The following is a 16,077-nucleotide window of genomic DNA, read 5'->3' as shown; positions in this document are numbered from 1 at the left end:
AAAGCCACGCTCTTATGATCCATCAGCCGGGAGAGTTGCTTCATCTAGTATTATCCCCATGGCCATTCATGAAATGGGGAAGGGACATTGTTCGCCCTTTACCTTGGGCACCAGGTAAGGCTTGTTTCATTTTGTTTATGACTGACTATTTTTCTAAATAGGTTGAAGCGCAGTCCTTCGAAAAGATACGTGAAAAAGAGGTTATCAACTTCATATGGGATCACATCATATGCCGGTTCGACATCCCAATAGAGATCACCTGTGATAATGGCCGACAATTCGTAGGTAACAAAGTCAATAACTTTCTCGAGGGCCTGAAGATCAAAAAGATAATGTCCGCTTCGTATCATCCGAGTGCAAACAGATAGGCAGAATCAACAAACAAGACTATCATTCAGAACTTGAGGAAACGGTTGGATGAATCCAAAGGCAGGTGGAAAGAAATCTTGTCGGAGGTTCTATAGGCGTACAGAACTACATCGAAGTCAAGCACCGGTGAAACGCCATTTTCCTTGGTATATGGAGCGGAGGCTCTGATCCCCGCTGAAGTCGGGGATTCGAGCCTAAGATTCCAATATGCCACTGAAGAGTCAAACGACGAATCTATGGTAGTAAAACTCAATTTAGCGGAAGAACCACGCGAGGCAGCATTAGTCTGGTTGGCAGCGCAAAAACAACGGATAGGCAGGTATTACAACCAAAGAACCAATCTTCGACACTTCCAGATCGGGGACTTGGTCCTCCAAAAGGTCACATTACACACGAAAGACCCTAATGAGGGGAAACTTGGTTCGAACTGGGAAGGACCGTACAAAGTGATTGGTATAACCAGTAAAGGATAGTACCAGCTCGCATTGGAGGATGACCAATAATTGTTAAACAATTGGAACGTACCACACTTAAAGAGATACTATTGCTAAGGTACGACCCAAAACCCCTTCGTGAATTCTTTTTAACTTACCTGTTTCGATCATTGCAGAAAAAAAATCCCAAATTAAATTAAGAAGATTAGAGTTAGACGTATTCCCTTACCTCGGTTTTGTCCCGAAGTGGGTTTTCTGGGAAGGTTTTTAATGAGGCAACAACACATAGTGTGTTACTTCAGACTAGCCAAGTGCTAGGACCAGGGACTGCTCGGCATCAACGAACACTAGGGGGCTACCGTACTATAAGCCCAACGGGGCCAAATCAATTGTATCATGTAAGCCCAACGAGGCCGAATCGATTTTTCTTTCTTTGAAAGTTCCTACATTAGGATTTGTTGTAAGGGCCAAATGACCGAATGAGTCATGCTTGAATAGTTAAGTTTTTAATGAAAAAAATCAGAATGCCACTTGGCAATTGTACCATACAAGTTTGTGAAATGAGAAGAGCACATCAGCTTAAGCTTTGTGGATATTACTGTTCTCAAAATATCCACTTTACATCGTAAGTCCGTTATACTCCCAAGTTCATAAAGAACCCCGAACCAGGGACCACGAACTAGGGACTATTGAAGTCAATCTGCTTATGAAATAAGGGTTCGACTCAAGAAAATTCTAAGCGAATTGGGCCCGACTCATTCACAAAGGCCTTAAAAGGTCAAAAATGTACCTAGCCTAAAATAAAGAGACTTGAAAACACTAAAGTCTGAAAGACTGGAAATATCACCCAAATTCCTGAAATAATTAGGAGACGTCAGAATTCACGAGCATAAATTATACATAAGTTGCCAACCTCGGCACAAAACTCGTTTGTTCTCAGAAGGTGATTTACCTTAAAACAAACCAACTTATATGAATATCGCCCGAAGTCGAGCTTGAGTCTACATTTGAATGAGTTATCAGCATGAGCACACCGTGTTTAAATAAACATTAAGTAGACGATGTTTTCAAAGACTTAGGCAAGGCAAACACTTAAAATATTTTAGCACTTCCGAAATATATTTAGATAAGGCCAAATACCGGCCTCAACAAAAATTTACAAACAAAAGAAAGATAACATTTTTTCTTTGCCTAAGGGCCTATCTATTCCTCCTCCTCAGAGTCTAACTCCTCAAAGCGGCAGGCTCTTATTCCAAACTGTCGCCTAAGAAAGGTTTATAGGTCCGACCCTCCACCTCCTCGGCCTGAGCAATCTTCGCACTAATGTCTTCGATGTCGTGCTGGACTTCTTTGAGGGTAAGCACCCAGGCCTTCCATTTCATATGTTCGGCTCGCAAAGTGGAATGGTCAACTGCAGCTTTGACATCGGTGTCGGCTTGGGCCTTAATCCGGTCTCGCTCAAACAAGACCTGCTGAATCTGGGTCATTATCCTGACATTCTCCTGAGATAACACACTCAGATCTCGGTTGGCCTCTCCTAGTTGTTCTTTGAGGCCCTCAGTTGACCTGGATTAGGCATCGTGCTTCTCTTGAAAAACCCTCAAGCAATCTTTTTCATGATCTCGCTCGGCAACAGGACGGGCAATCTCAGCTTTGGAAGCATCAAGCTCTTGCTGCAGATTAGCCTCGGCAGCTGTCTCCTCCTCAAGTATTGCCCCGAGCTTCCGCTTATCCACTAAAAGAACAATATACCTTTCAAGCAGGTCCGCCAGGTCATTTTTAGCCTTAAGCATGCCCTCTTTGGCGGCCATAAGCTCGGCCTTGAGTACCGAGGGGTCACCCACTGAAAGCAACTGATCCTTCTTTTGTTGTAACAGGATCTTTAACTTTTCAGTCTCTTGACCTTGTGCATCCAACTGGCCCCGAACATCTTCTAGCTAGTTACGCAACCCGACATTCACCCTCGTACATCGAAGGAAGCTCTCATGTTGCAAACGGACGGACTGATAAAAAGAAGAAAAATTTGGGTTAGGCATAAGTACAAATCACAAAATGGAATCAAAGCTAAGGATGTCGAACATACCCGATTGGCCGAATGCATACTCTCATTAAAGAGATCTCTGTCCATTTTTTCTCGGTCTTCATCGGACGCAAGATACCAAAGGTAATTGGCGATTCCTACCGACCGGGACATGAAGTGCATGTCCGTAGGGACAGTGACCACAATGGACCTTGTCTCATTTGGCTTAGCACTTGGGGCTGGAAAAGTACCAATGAGGTGAGGCCGAGAACCTGATTTGGTGGCCTTCAAAGGTCTATTTTGCCCTTGAGGAATAGGCAAATTAAATCCCGTAGGATCTGCAATGGCAGTAGGAGTAGAGGCATCGGCATCAAACATACCTTCGAATTCCTCCTGCTCGAGGGGAAAGGAGGAAGTAGTTCTGGCTACTTCGGACGGATCTAGTTCGTCCTCCATTAAAATAGGACTCTTTGGGACTGTGGACCCGGACGGACCAAGGACCGGTAAGACGGAGGGCTGCGCATCGCCACCCTCAGCATTCTATCCGATTACCTCGATCATATTTTCCTCCGTCATAATAATCGGAGTGCCACTTGTTCTGACGTCGGTGGCGGCGCTCGTGCCCACACTAACGGACTTCATGATAATATCATCCTTGGAAACGTCTCTCAGCGTCCGAGTCTGAGTAGTTTTCTTCTTTTTTGGGGCCCGTTCAAGATGAAAGCTTGGAGGATCTACTCCGTTTTCTGCTCCTCGGAGCATCGGTAACAACTTGATCCACACTGGCCGGATAAAACATTTTTTCGGTCACCAGGAGAGCATCTTCTAGCTCAGGCCTCAAGGTAACTTTATCCCTCTTCAGGCTGTATAACACACGGTTAGTCACCGATAAAAACTATGAGGTAAAACCGAAAAAGTGCAAAAAATACATGGAAGGCTAACCGTGGTTTTTTGCTACCCACTTGCCTGCGGATAGGTCTCTTGAAGTATGGATTTCGTGGGGATGTTGTGCCATTATGTCATCTACCCACTTCTCAAAGCAGGATATGGTATCTGGTAGCCACGCTTTGGTTAAAAGAAGAAGAGGAAAGGGTGGGAAGGAAGTTAGGAAAGAAACACTTGCAAGAAGCAGAAATAAGAGATACCGAGAACTTATGGGCTTTATTCCACTTCTCGGGGAAGGGAAGGTATTCTCTAGGCACGATCTCCTCAGTGTTAACCCGAACAAAGCGTTCGAGCCAACCATGATCTTTAGTTTCATCCACGCTGAAAAGAACCAGATACTTACCACGTTTCGTAAGTTTCATGATCCCTCCGCGGAAAATTTGGGGATGATAAAGACAGATCAGGTGGTGTAGAGCGAACGGGAGCCTAAAGTTGTTGTCCAAAAAATGGATGCATGTAACGATCCGCCAAACGTTCGGCCTAATTTGTGCAAGGCACAAATTTTATGTCTTACACATATCAAGAATGACCTCGTCAATCGGAGGGTTAAGTTTAAAGGTAAAGGGGTAAGTACAAATGGATGAATACCCGTCCACATAAGTGGTGATGTCATCGTCAGGTCTCGGGATTATAATCTCTTTGGGACGGTTTCTCCAACCGCATTCCAAACAGACCCTGGGAATAAGAGTAGCATCGGTCGCGGAGGGATAGCATCGGACATCATAACCTCGGTCGGCGTTGTTACCTTTCAAAGGCTTTTCGCCCGCGAATTCGGAGTCGAAGTGGTATACCATAGGAATGACGTCCTTACCCCAGGGCTCGAATAGAACTTTAACCTCAGTCTCACTCGGCTGAGGAGATCCCTCCGGAGAGGCTACGTGAGAAGAGGACACTGGACTCCGAACCATTTCCGATAAAGGTATAATGAAGAGATGAAGTGAAAGTTGTATGAAGATTTGAAGATTTAGGGAAAAGTCGAGAACAAGATGAATTTTCCGACAAGGGGGATAAAGGTTCCGATGAAGAAAGATGAAGGTTCTGATGAAAAAGTTGGTGATTCCGACAAAAGAATTGAAGATTCCGGCGGTGGCTACTATTTCTTAGATGAAGAAAACACAAGTTAAAATCGAAAAGTAGTTTTTGGAAGTCGTAAATAGTAAAAGTGAAGGAGTTTGAACTATTTTTAAGCGAGGGGTCATAATGGCGGAAACACATTGATCAAATAACCGAAGGGTCGGCCAATAGTGAAGCCACACGTGGCCGAAGATAGACGAACGTAAAAGTTGACAAGACGTTTGATTTTCTCGCTTATTCCGAAACTTACAGGATAAGATATCCATAAGTTCGACATACCATAGGCATAAATGAAGAGAAGGCTCCGTATGGAAAGTAAAAGCCAACTACACTCGGGTGGAAGATAAAAGCCGATTAAAACGTTCATAATCCAAATAAGTTCGAGTCAATCCAAAGAAACTTCTATTACATTTTGTAAACAGGTATCCGACTGTCTCGATTACATTAGTTTCGCAAAACGAAATGATTTAACTTATGGTCCTAAAAGCTAGAAACAAGAAGAAAGTTCGGTCCGGTATGATAAACCAAAGGTTGAGAACTTTGGTCCATATCCTCAGACACTTCGACAAATCATGCATCGGCTAAATGGATTTAGGATGGTCCTCTTGAATAGCCGAACCAGGGCTGTTTTGCTTCGTTAAATCGTCCTCGCCTAGAACAATCACTGGAGGTAGTCTACTTCGAGAAATTTCTCCCCGAGTCCGCAAGATATGGCGTGATCTAACCCGAGAACCTATGCCTGAAGGAATAGCCGAAGAGCTCGTAGGGACTCTCTGTCTGGATGTCATAACCGACGCAGCCGTTGTTCTTTTCCTCTCAGTAACATCCTCAGCATCCTCTTCGACAACATTTTTCCCTTTTGAAGAAGACCTCTTCGTGGGTAGCCCTAAAAATCAGAGGTTGGGAGTTAGATTATGTAAGCGGATAACAAACAAGGAATTCAACAGGCAGATTCAAATTTACCATGGTTTTTTCCTTTCCACCCTTCGAGTGCCATGCTCCTCCAAGAACGGCCCACGTCACGAGAGGCGCCTAAAAATGCAACTACCCATTTGAAGATAGTGATTACGAGCTCAGGTTCGACCGGATTTGGGGTGGGGTTCCACGTTTATGGGAAGTCTACGGACAGAGAACGGTGGAGTTGGTCCGTGCGAATCATTACGAACCGATGTAGCCATCCCCTGTCATAATCATCTTCCGGATCCGGATCTATGAGGCCTCGAGTTCCACGGGGAAGCAAATGAACTATGCCCCTTTGGATTACCCGGGGAACATAGATATGGATCAGATGGTCGAGGGTAAAAGAAACCCCGGCTACATTGGCCAAAATTTCGAGGCAATACACAAACCTCCAAATCTGCGGAGAAATTTGGCCAATACAAACGCGGTATCGACGACAAAAGTCCTCGATCACTTGGGTAATGGGAAGAGAAAATCCAATAGCAAAAGGGTAGGTATAGGCCATCGAACAGCCATAAACATGATGGCTGATTCTTACCCCACGCTCAACAAGGCGGGCGTCAACATCCACACTAAAGTTACAATCATTCCGAACTATGGGGATAGCGGCTGCATCAACGAAGGATTCAAATTTTTTCACATAATCTAGGTGAGAAGATACTTTGTAGTCGTTTGCATATTTGAAGCCGGCGGGGAGAATGTCCATAACATGGAACTCCAACTCCTCCTCAGGGCTGGTCGCTCCCGTCGCTGACAACGGCGGTGAATATGGTGGTGATAAAGGGTGATCCACACTTTGAGTTAACAGCAGTAGGGAAGTCATGACTAAGAAGAAAGCGTAGTGTCAAGCGGTGAAAAATAAAGGTTTAAGAAAAGATCGGAACTTAGAAGAGGATTCAGAACCAAGCAGTTACAAACAAAGGTTTTTGAGAAGTTGTGGTTTAGGGTTTTTGTTCAAAGTGCATGGCAAAATGAAAATATATGGCATGGGCTTTATATAGTGGGGAGTACAAAAGTTGAAGGGTTTAAAAGTTCTGACAAAGGGTGGATTCTCGAGACTGATTAGGCGGCTGTAGTAATGATGAACTAGTATCGGTCAGAGTGCATGATTGATGGAATGTCTTTTCCAAGGCGGCTAGGTACGGACTACTCGATTTTATCCAGATCCATTTCCCGAAGTTAATACTTTCCTCCGAAAATGGAGGGACTATCTATATACGGTAAAATTCGGGGTCGGTAGCCCTGACCCAAGGTTCGATGATCCAAACCCAGAATAAGAAGCAACAGATAGTAGAGCTTGGCTTAACCGGACAGAGACACTCGGACCCGAAAATTTCTGGAGGAATGCACCCGCAGCTGACGATGTTGCGAAAAATTCGGCCCGTTACGGATTTTCCTCCGCACGACATAGTGAACAGTTGTCAAACCTGAGATTTCGGGGATCCTCATCTTAAATTGATTTAGTTACCCTGTATAATGTAAATTCTTCTACTATAAATAGGGAGGGGAGTAAATCTTCCTCCTCCATCAACTTTTTTACCATTTAATACCCGATTATACTATTTGTTTCTCAAAGTTCTGTCAAGCATAAAGATAATAAGATCATCAACAGTTTGGTCTGAGCAGACTCAAGCATTAGTCCTGGTTGTTCACCCAAATTCAAGGCTATTTCTTACTCTTTTTATTCGCAATCTGAATTTCATTATTGTTCTGTTTTCATTCTAAAGCAAATCAAATCGCATATCCTTTAAACCACTTATAAATTCAATGTTACCTTTTTAAGTGGTAAACACAACCTATTAAGTTTATATTATCTCAACAAATAAAGAAATTACTGCACACAAGGTAAATTCATCTGAATAACATAATAATCCACATAATCAACACACCCACACACACGATATCCACAGATCTATCTGAACTGCATAATAATGCACAAAATCAGCATATACAGATGATATTCACACATAAGAGTCGTGACGCAATGCGTATGATGCTGACTCTTTACCACAATTGTCATAAACCAGTGCTTTTAGCACTCTGTGCACACGTTGGTCTGGCTGGGAGTTGCTCGGCCAATGACTAATGGGGGATGACCATGTTGTCCATACGCTTGCACGGAATGCCCCATCATGTCAATAATCATCATAAAAATCTGATGGAATAAAATCTCATCGGCCATAGTTATACCACACCCCTCGGAATAAGGTCCCATTGGGCCATAATCACCTCAAACATTTCGAAGAGTTCGAAATATATACCATGAAATAAACATGAGTTATATATACAGTCATATATATGTCATATAAGCGGTCCATAAAAAATAAATCTATGCAGCTCAAGTATCATTAAGTACACGAAATATTCGGAATAGTACCCCAACATGTGAATCAATGCTACATTTATTACCTGAATCACTAAAATATGCTCAGATAATTATTTCAAAATCACGTAGCACAAAATAATAAGCATATAAGTTAAAAATATCCGAACATAGCACTCGGTAACCACGTAAGTGCTCGTCACCTCGCCTATATGTTACACCCATACCCTTAGTTCTTTTAATTACTCATTTAGTTGAGAAAAATTCCACGTCAAAATCAAAGTCTTAACTTACCTTAATTCAAAGCCTTTCAAACGCCACAAATGACTTTCCCCTTCATCAAAGCCTCCAAAAATGTACTCTGCGGAGTTAAACGAGTCCAACAATACCAATATTACAATATAAAATAGTCCAATCAAAAAGTGAAATCCAAACACTGGGTCAAAATTATAACTTTATTACATAAACACATTATCCATACTCATACCAGTTCAAATCTATGCTATAACTCAAATCTGATAGCAAATCATCCTTCAAATCCTAAAAGTTCATACTCTTATCTTTAGAGCAAAATCCTAGTTTTCACAATCAAATCTCATGAGCCAACAAACACATGGATAATTATGTTAATCATCCAAATACGTGATAAAAACACTCATCCGATGTTTATAATAGTTTCTCGCACATTATCCCATTATCCCGAGCTCCAAATCTCCAATAATGTTGAAATAACTTTAAAATCCCGTCACTCCTATTTTTTATACATGAAGCCTATTTAGCGTGATCACAATGGCATGGGGAGAGCAATAGCACCCAATGCCAGCCCATGTCCTTCAGCACAACCACAATGGCCATACGCGATAATGCCCAACGTCTGAGGATTCTTCTGAGAGACATGCGCCTTGCGAGTGCCAAGCTAGGCCCTTGCGCGATAGCGCCCCAATGCCGGCCAGTCCTTCTGCACGAATGTGCATTCCTTGCACAATAGCGTTGCCCAACCACAACCCTTCAACACGATTGCACCCCTTGTGAGCGATAGCACTCGTGACAACCAAAAAAAAAAAATTATGGACAGTTCAGAACTGTTTTTGCTATCCAAATCTCAGTCGAATCTTTGGGTCTCAACCAAAACAACACAAATAAGTCTTAAATCCTATAGGAATCGTCTAACAATGAATCTAAGTCTATTAACCAAAAATGTTGACTTTGGTTAAAACTATGAGCTTTAAGCCACTAGTTTCGATTCAAGTGTTCCAAAACGCATTGAAGCCCTTCGACACCCTGCCACCCATACTTGCAAGTCGTTAAACATTAAAATGAACCTATAGGAAGTCTCAAATAGATAAAGGGGGTTCTAAAACTCAAAACAACCAAATGGGCCCTTACAATATACTCCACCCTATTAATTTAAATTTAACTTATATACACTGATAGTGTAAAAATATTTTACACTTTTGATGTACGTTGTTACCCTATTGAGGTTATACGTGCCTCATTTTTATATCAATGATCTCATTTGCGATGTACGATTGCTAATAATTGGTAGCTTTTGGGTCAATTGTAGAAGTCAAAACCTCCTTTTTGTACTAAATGCATTCGAGTACTTGTTTTGGACTGTCATATATTTTATTATGTCTGCTACAATAAATTTACAATAAAAATATAGATGAGTATACTTTGTAGCATATATCGATTTTTAAAAAAAAAAAAGAAATGCAAGTTTTGAAAGGCAACAAATCCATGTTTTTAAAGTGTCATAACTACACACCAAACTGAACAAAGAATACTATTGAAATTCGTTGCATTTTGATAGAAATTGCGTTGTAACAAAAAATAAAACGACGGATGAAAGTTGGTAAAGAAGAGTGTTGTCTCTTTTTTATCCACATCACAATGAAGGACCTTAACCAAACAAAATGAAAGTAAAATCTTTCACATGTAGTGATAACATAAGTTCAAAGTATGAATATACTGTTTTGCCTTAGCTTATTCCCGAAAAAATATTACTGTACTCTTTTCTTAAAGAGGAAGGGCCTCGACCGACCAAACTAGTAAAATATAAGTAAAAATTTTATTAGGTAGTTATATCACCGGGGTGGGTGGATATTGAAACTTTTTCCAAAATTAGCACCAAATCGGTTGATGTTTTGAGTTTTGACTTTTAAATTGTGAGATTCCAAATGTCATTTAATTGAAATTGTTAGAGTTTGGATAATCAATTAAATTTATGAGTGAGGTATAGGATATGTGGTTGAACTTTAATCTATTCATGATTGAGAGAAAATGGTTTAAAATGGGCTATGAATAATCTGAATAATAATTGGTGGCTTATAATAATGCGTGTATTAAATAATATATGATATTTGCTTTATTGAACAAATCTGAGAAGAACACAGTGAATCCGGACCAAAATCAGATAATAAGTAGTAGAATGTTGTATATTTTGCTATTACAATTATGTTCTAGATCTGAGAAGCCAACCCCTAAAAGTAGGATAATGACCCCTATTTATAGTTTTGCCTCATGGGCTTAATACAACATAGGGCCCTAAAGAATAAAGAAAAACCCTAAAATGGATAAGGTTGGTCGTACGGTCTGACACCCGTACGATTGGCAGTACAATGTGGTAGAACGGTATTGACGCGTGGCAATTGTGCAACGGAACACCCGGACCAACGGCCACGATCAAACGGACCAACGGCCACGACCAACTCGGCTATGGAGAAGCCGGACCAAATGATGCCCTTCCTTTTCTTCGGTTCAAGCACTCCTCCGGTCCAGAAAGAAAGTCTTCGTGCACGTACTTGTCCCTTTCTTCCCTCGGTCTCCGGTCTTACCGATTTAACATATATCCGATTTTTACCGTATACGGATAGTCCACACGCTTCCCGGATCGTAGTTTTATCAGAGTAACGGGAAGTGGATGAATCAAAAATCGGTGGTTCCGAATGCTCGTTCTTATCTTTTCATTTTGGCGAGAACAGTTGCGTCACATCCCGTCTGTCATCAGCCACATGTCTCGCACCGGACGGCCAGCTCTGACAACCGCCGTAACGCACGTCGTTTCAAGTCGCTTCTCATTAATTATGGGACACGGGGCACTCCCCGGTTGGCTGGGATCTGCAACCGCCTCCATCCCGTATCTATATAATGTCTCCTTCTACTTCACTTTTTCATTTTACGACCCATTATATTTCATCATCTTCAGTTCTTCATTTCACCTCTTCATTTCGTTTCCTCTAATCACCTTTTATTCCATATTTCTCGTTGATTCATTACTGACATTACGCGAACGGAAATAGCTTTGCCAACTTCTTCATCTAACCATTTTTGTTGAGTGTCCTATTGTTTCTTCCTCTTGTTCTTGACCATTTTTGAATTCTGGCTGTTCCCCTATTCCACTTTTTAACTTCCTTTTCGAATTCACCCAATCTATCTTTTCCATACTTTCAAATGTCTGCCAACACCGAAACCAATTCCCATGATGTTCCCTCAGTTTCTTCTCACGGAACCGAGCCAACTTCACCGCCTAAGGCAAAAATCACCTTCGAGCCTAGTGCTTCGGACATTGTACTGGCCAAACCTAATTTCAACAAAGATTTTGAGGTTGAAAAACCTTCTCCGGTATCCGATAGAGGGTTTGATGTGAGACGATATCCCTCATTCATTACCGAGGGAAAACTCGACTTAGTCCGGGCTGATTATGGATGGGACACCCGTTCAGTTCAAGTTTTTGCCCCCGGGCCAGGCGAATCAGTCACCGACCATCGGGAAGGCTTCTTATACGTTTATACTTACCCTTTCACCCTCAAGCTCGACCCCCCCGTCGATCCGGTCATCTTAGACATGTACCGGACTTACAACGTAACCTTGGCGCAGATTGGTCCGATTGTTTGGAGGACCATGGCCTGCCTCCGGCTGTTGGCCAATAATACAGAAAAGGAATTCACACTGGTCCACTTAATACGGTTATACTCCTCGAGGTTGTTCCGGGGTGGTGTAATAAAACTCGCAAAGCGTAGTCGGAATCCATTTTTCTCAGAAATGGACGAAGATAGAGACCGGGGCTGGTTGGAGCGATATGTCTGGGTGCGGACCTCGGACATTATCCCGGACAACTACATGCCTTTTCCGGAAAGGTGGAATAATAGTCGTAAGTCTGAACTCGTAATAATTGCTTTTGTATGTTTGTCGAACTTCAGTTCTTCCACCTTCTCACTACTTGTCTTCTTATTTATATTAGTCGTGGGTTGGATTCCTCCGGTCGTCCGAAATCTCAACGAATGGGTTACTGCTCTCCTCATCCAACATTGCCACGACGATCGGACGTGGAGACACTTGTCACGTGACCGATGGTTCGCCCAGAACCACGATAATACTTTGCTTATATCCGTATTCATGCATCTTCTACCCTTCTGTAACATCTTCGATTTTCAGGTTTACCTAAGGGCTCGGTGGATCCCAGGCCGGAGTCAGTAGCTGAACCAGCAACGTCGGCACTCGAGTTCGATTCAACGGGTGCATCTCGTATCCTTGCTGCCGCCGCCAAGAGAAAAAGGCCCTCGAACAATGGGCAAAAATCGAAGAAGAGGGCGAGGAGCGTCGCTAGGACTTTAAGGGATGAAACAGAGCCCGTGCTCCTCGTTCGGAGAATCAGTGTGGCCCCTTCCGTGGCTCCCATTCCGGAGGAGGGTATCACTGTGTCACCATTTCCTTCAGCCAGGGAAGGACCTTCGGCTCCGGCATTACGCACAGGTGGGGAAGAAATTCATTACCCGGCTCCTTTAAGGTCGATTGAATTCGTTGATATTTCAGGTGATGCTTCTTCCGAAGAAACCCCTCTGCAACGGACAAGAAGATCCGGGGAGGCACCTGCTGCCGGAACCGGTCAAAAGACTAAGTCGTTCCCCGAGACCGAAGCCCCCACGGATGTTGATCCGCTACGAGACTGCCGCAACTTCGGAGATCCCTGCCTTTTCTGAAGCTGCTGAAGTCCGTCTGAGTTCTCCAACTTTGGCCTCAAGACCGGATGGTTTTGATGACATGTTATGTGAAGCTGCTAGATTCGGACATCTCCCGATCCCTCGGACCACGAGGGCGGCTAGTCGGACCACCGAGTCTGGTGCCAGGGATAGCTTGGTGTGCACCTTTCCGGCCCCAAGTGTGGAACCGAGGAGGAAAACATCGGCTACGATCACCGTTTCCAAGGATTGCAGCTTTCTTTCCCGCCCGGTGGGTGTGGCAAGCTACTTGAGGCCCCTTGTCTCGGACTCGGACAAATGAAAGAATCCCTTGGCAGTTCCTCATTAACGAGGGTATGCACGCGGGCAATCGAGTAAGTTTATCAGCCATCCTTGCATGATTTCATTGAGAATTTTTATCTCGTTTATTCAAGTGTTTAACTTGCTTCATTTTGTAGAGTGTGGTGCTCATTAATGAAGCCTTCGTCTGTGCCCAGCAAGAGGTGGATGATCTCAAGGGCCAACTGGATGCTCAAGGCCGAGAAACAGAGAAATATCTGCACCTTCTGCGGGTGAAGGAGGACGAGTTGAACCGAGCAGTTACTCTTTCCAACCTCCAACCCGAGCTCGATGCAACAAAGGCTGAAAATCATCAATTAAAGGGTGAGCTGGCCGAGATGATCGAATATAACCGGCGTCTCGAAGCGGACAAGATCGGCCTTAGCCGAGACAATACCCGTCTTTCCTCGAGGCTTGGTGAGCTCGAAGCCATCATCTCTCAACTCCGGGAGGAGCTGGACTCTGCCAAGTCCGATGCTACGAGCATGGCCGAGAGGAATCGGCTGGTTGAATCTGAGAGTGCCTGGTACAAAGAGCGAATGAGGGTGTTTGAGGAGAAGGCGGAGAAGAGGGCCCAGATATGTGATGATCTAAAAACCGAGCTTGCGGAGACAGTTGATGCTAACGACTCTCTCAAGGCCGAGCTCGAGTCGTACATTCAAATGCAGAAGGTCCTCGAAGAAGATCGAGGCGTACGGGTGGAAAAGTTAGCCCAGGCCGAAGCTGATTTGGAAGAAGCTTTAAAGAGTGTGGAGGTCGCCGAGGCTCAGGCTACTATTGCTGCTGAGTATGAAAAGTGGAAGTCTCGGAGGATCACCCTTGAGCAAGCCGAGCATGGCTTTGCGGATCTTCCGGCCCTGATACTCGAGGCTAAAAGAGTCAAGAAAGAGGCTAAGGGTGCCCTCGGGGCTGACTCCGACGACTCCGAGCAGACAGTGTCCGAACACTTCGGATCCAGCCATACCGGATAGATTAGGGCCTGTACTTAGCCTTTTATTTTTTGCCTTTGTAGGAGTCTCCGATGTAAAATCTTTTGTATAAATAGAACATGCATTTTTATTGATTCTTTACTTTGTTTGAATGTTCGTTATGACTTCTGGCCGAATTGTCGGTCCGTTTCAAGGAGTCATTATTTCTGACTGTGCCTGAATATCTGCTTTTCTCTTCATCATGTACATTTTGTCCGGGAATTTTATGGAGTTTTTGCCCATGGGACTTATCTTATGCTTTGTGAATTCAGACGTCTCCGAATCACGATGGGCATTTTTAGGGCCGGTATTTTTCGGCTATTTTTTAGGGCTGGTATTTTTCGGACACCTGAATCTCAGCCTTAGCTAAATTTTGATGTAACAGTCCCCGTTTGAGGGATTAACGATTTTGGCTTGGTTCACTATGACCTTGTTGCCTTTGTCGAATTTCAACCGTAGTGCCCGGAATAGGGTATATGAATGAAGTAATGCCGAAATACGTCGATAATCATCGGGGTAAAGTGTTTTAACAAAAAGACATCCGAGATATCGTTATCCGAACTTTCAATGATTTTTGTATTGCAAGTATTTGTACAAGATATGAGAATTTTTCCTTCTGCTTTTGCCGTAGCAAATACTAAATGGACACGATTCATTCTAGTCGTTTGGTCCTTATATCGAAACCTAATGCGGAAGGTCCGGTTCTTGGTTTTGCCGTAGCAAATACTGAGTGGACACGGTTCATTCTGATCGTTTTTTCCTTACCTCAAAACCTAATATAAACGGTCCGGTTTTGTTTTGTTGAGCTCCTCTGATTTCCGCTAACCGAGGTAAACTTCGAAGTGGGTATAATAGTTCCCTAGCGCTTATCCGAGCTACAAGATCGGGTAAGCGCTATTAAGTCCCCGTTCGTAGGGTGTGACCCCGAGTTTCCGGGCGTTTGTCCTTTTCTTAGTCGAGTAACACGTTGTACTTGTTGCCTCATTAAAAACCTTATCGGAAAACCCATTTTGGGACAAAACCGTACAAAGGAAAATAGTGCAACACGTGTTTTCAGACCTAGATTCTAACTTTATCCGGTACTTGACTTCCTGCAAAAAAGAAAGGTTAATAGAAAAACACGAGGAGTCCATACCTTAGCAGTAGTATCTTTTCAGATGAGCCACATTCTAGTTATTGCCCAACCGTTGCCCGTCCATGGATTCCAACTGGTACGATCCTTTTCCCGTTATCTCGGTTATCTTGTACGGTCCTTCCCAGTTCTAACCTAGTTTTCCTTCGTTGGGATTCTTGGTGTTCAAGGTAACTTTCCGAAGCACCAAGTCCCCAACTTGGAAATGCCGAAAATTGGCTCTCCGATTGTAATACCTTTCCATTCTCTGTTTCTGGGCTGCAATACGGACCAACGCGTTTTCACGAAGTTCATCAGTGAGGTCGAGTTTTACGGCTATTGCCTCCTCGTTTGACTGCTCGGTGGTATAGCGGAACCGGAGAGTCGGTTCACCAACTTCTACGGGAATAAGGTCTTCGGCCCTGTAGACTAACGAGAAAGGAGTTTCCCCCGTGCTAGATTTCGATGTGGTTCTGTAAGCCCACAATACCTCCGGTAATATTTCCCTCCAATGATGCTTTGATGCTTCGAGTCTTTTCCTCAAATTTTGAATTATTATTTTGTTCGTGGATT

This window comes from Lycium barbarum, chromosome 2 (genome assembly GCF_019175385.1).
Source record: "Lycium barbarum isolate Lr01 chromosome 2, ASM1917538v2, whole genome shotgun sequence".
NCBI classification, from domain to species: domain Eukaryota; kingdom Viridiplantae; phylum Streptophyta; class Magnoliopsida; order Solanales; family Solanaceae; genus Lycium; species Lycium barbarum.
Note: the sequence above shows the minus strand (reverse complement) of the source record.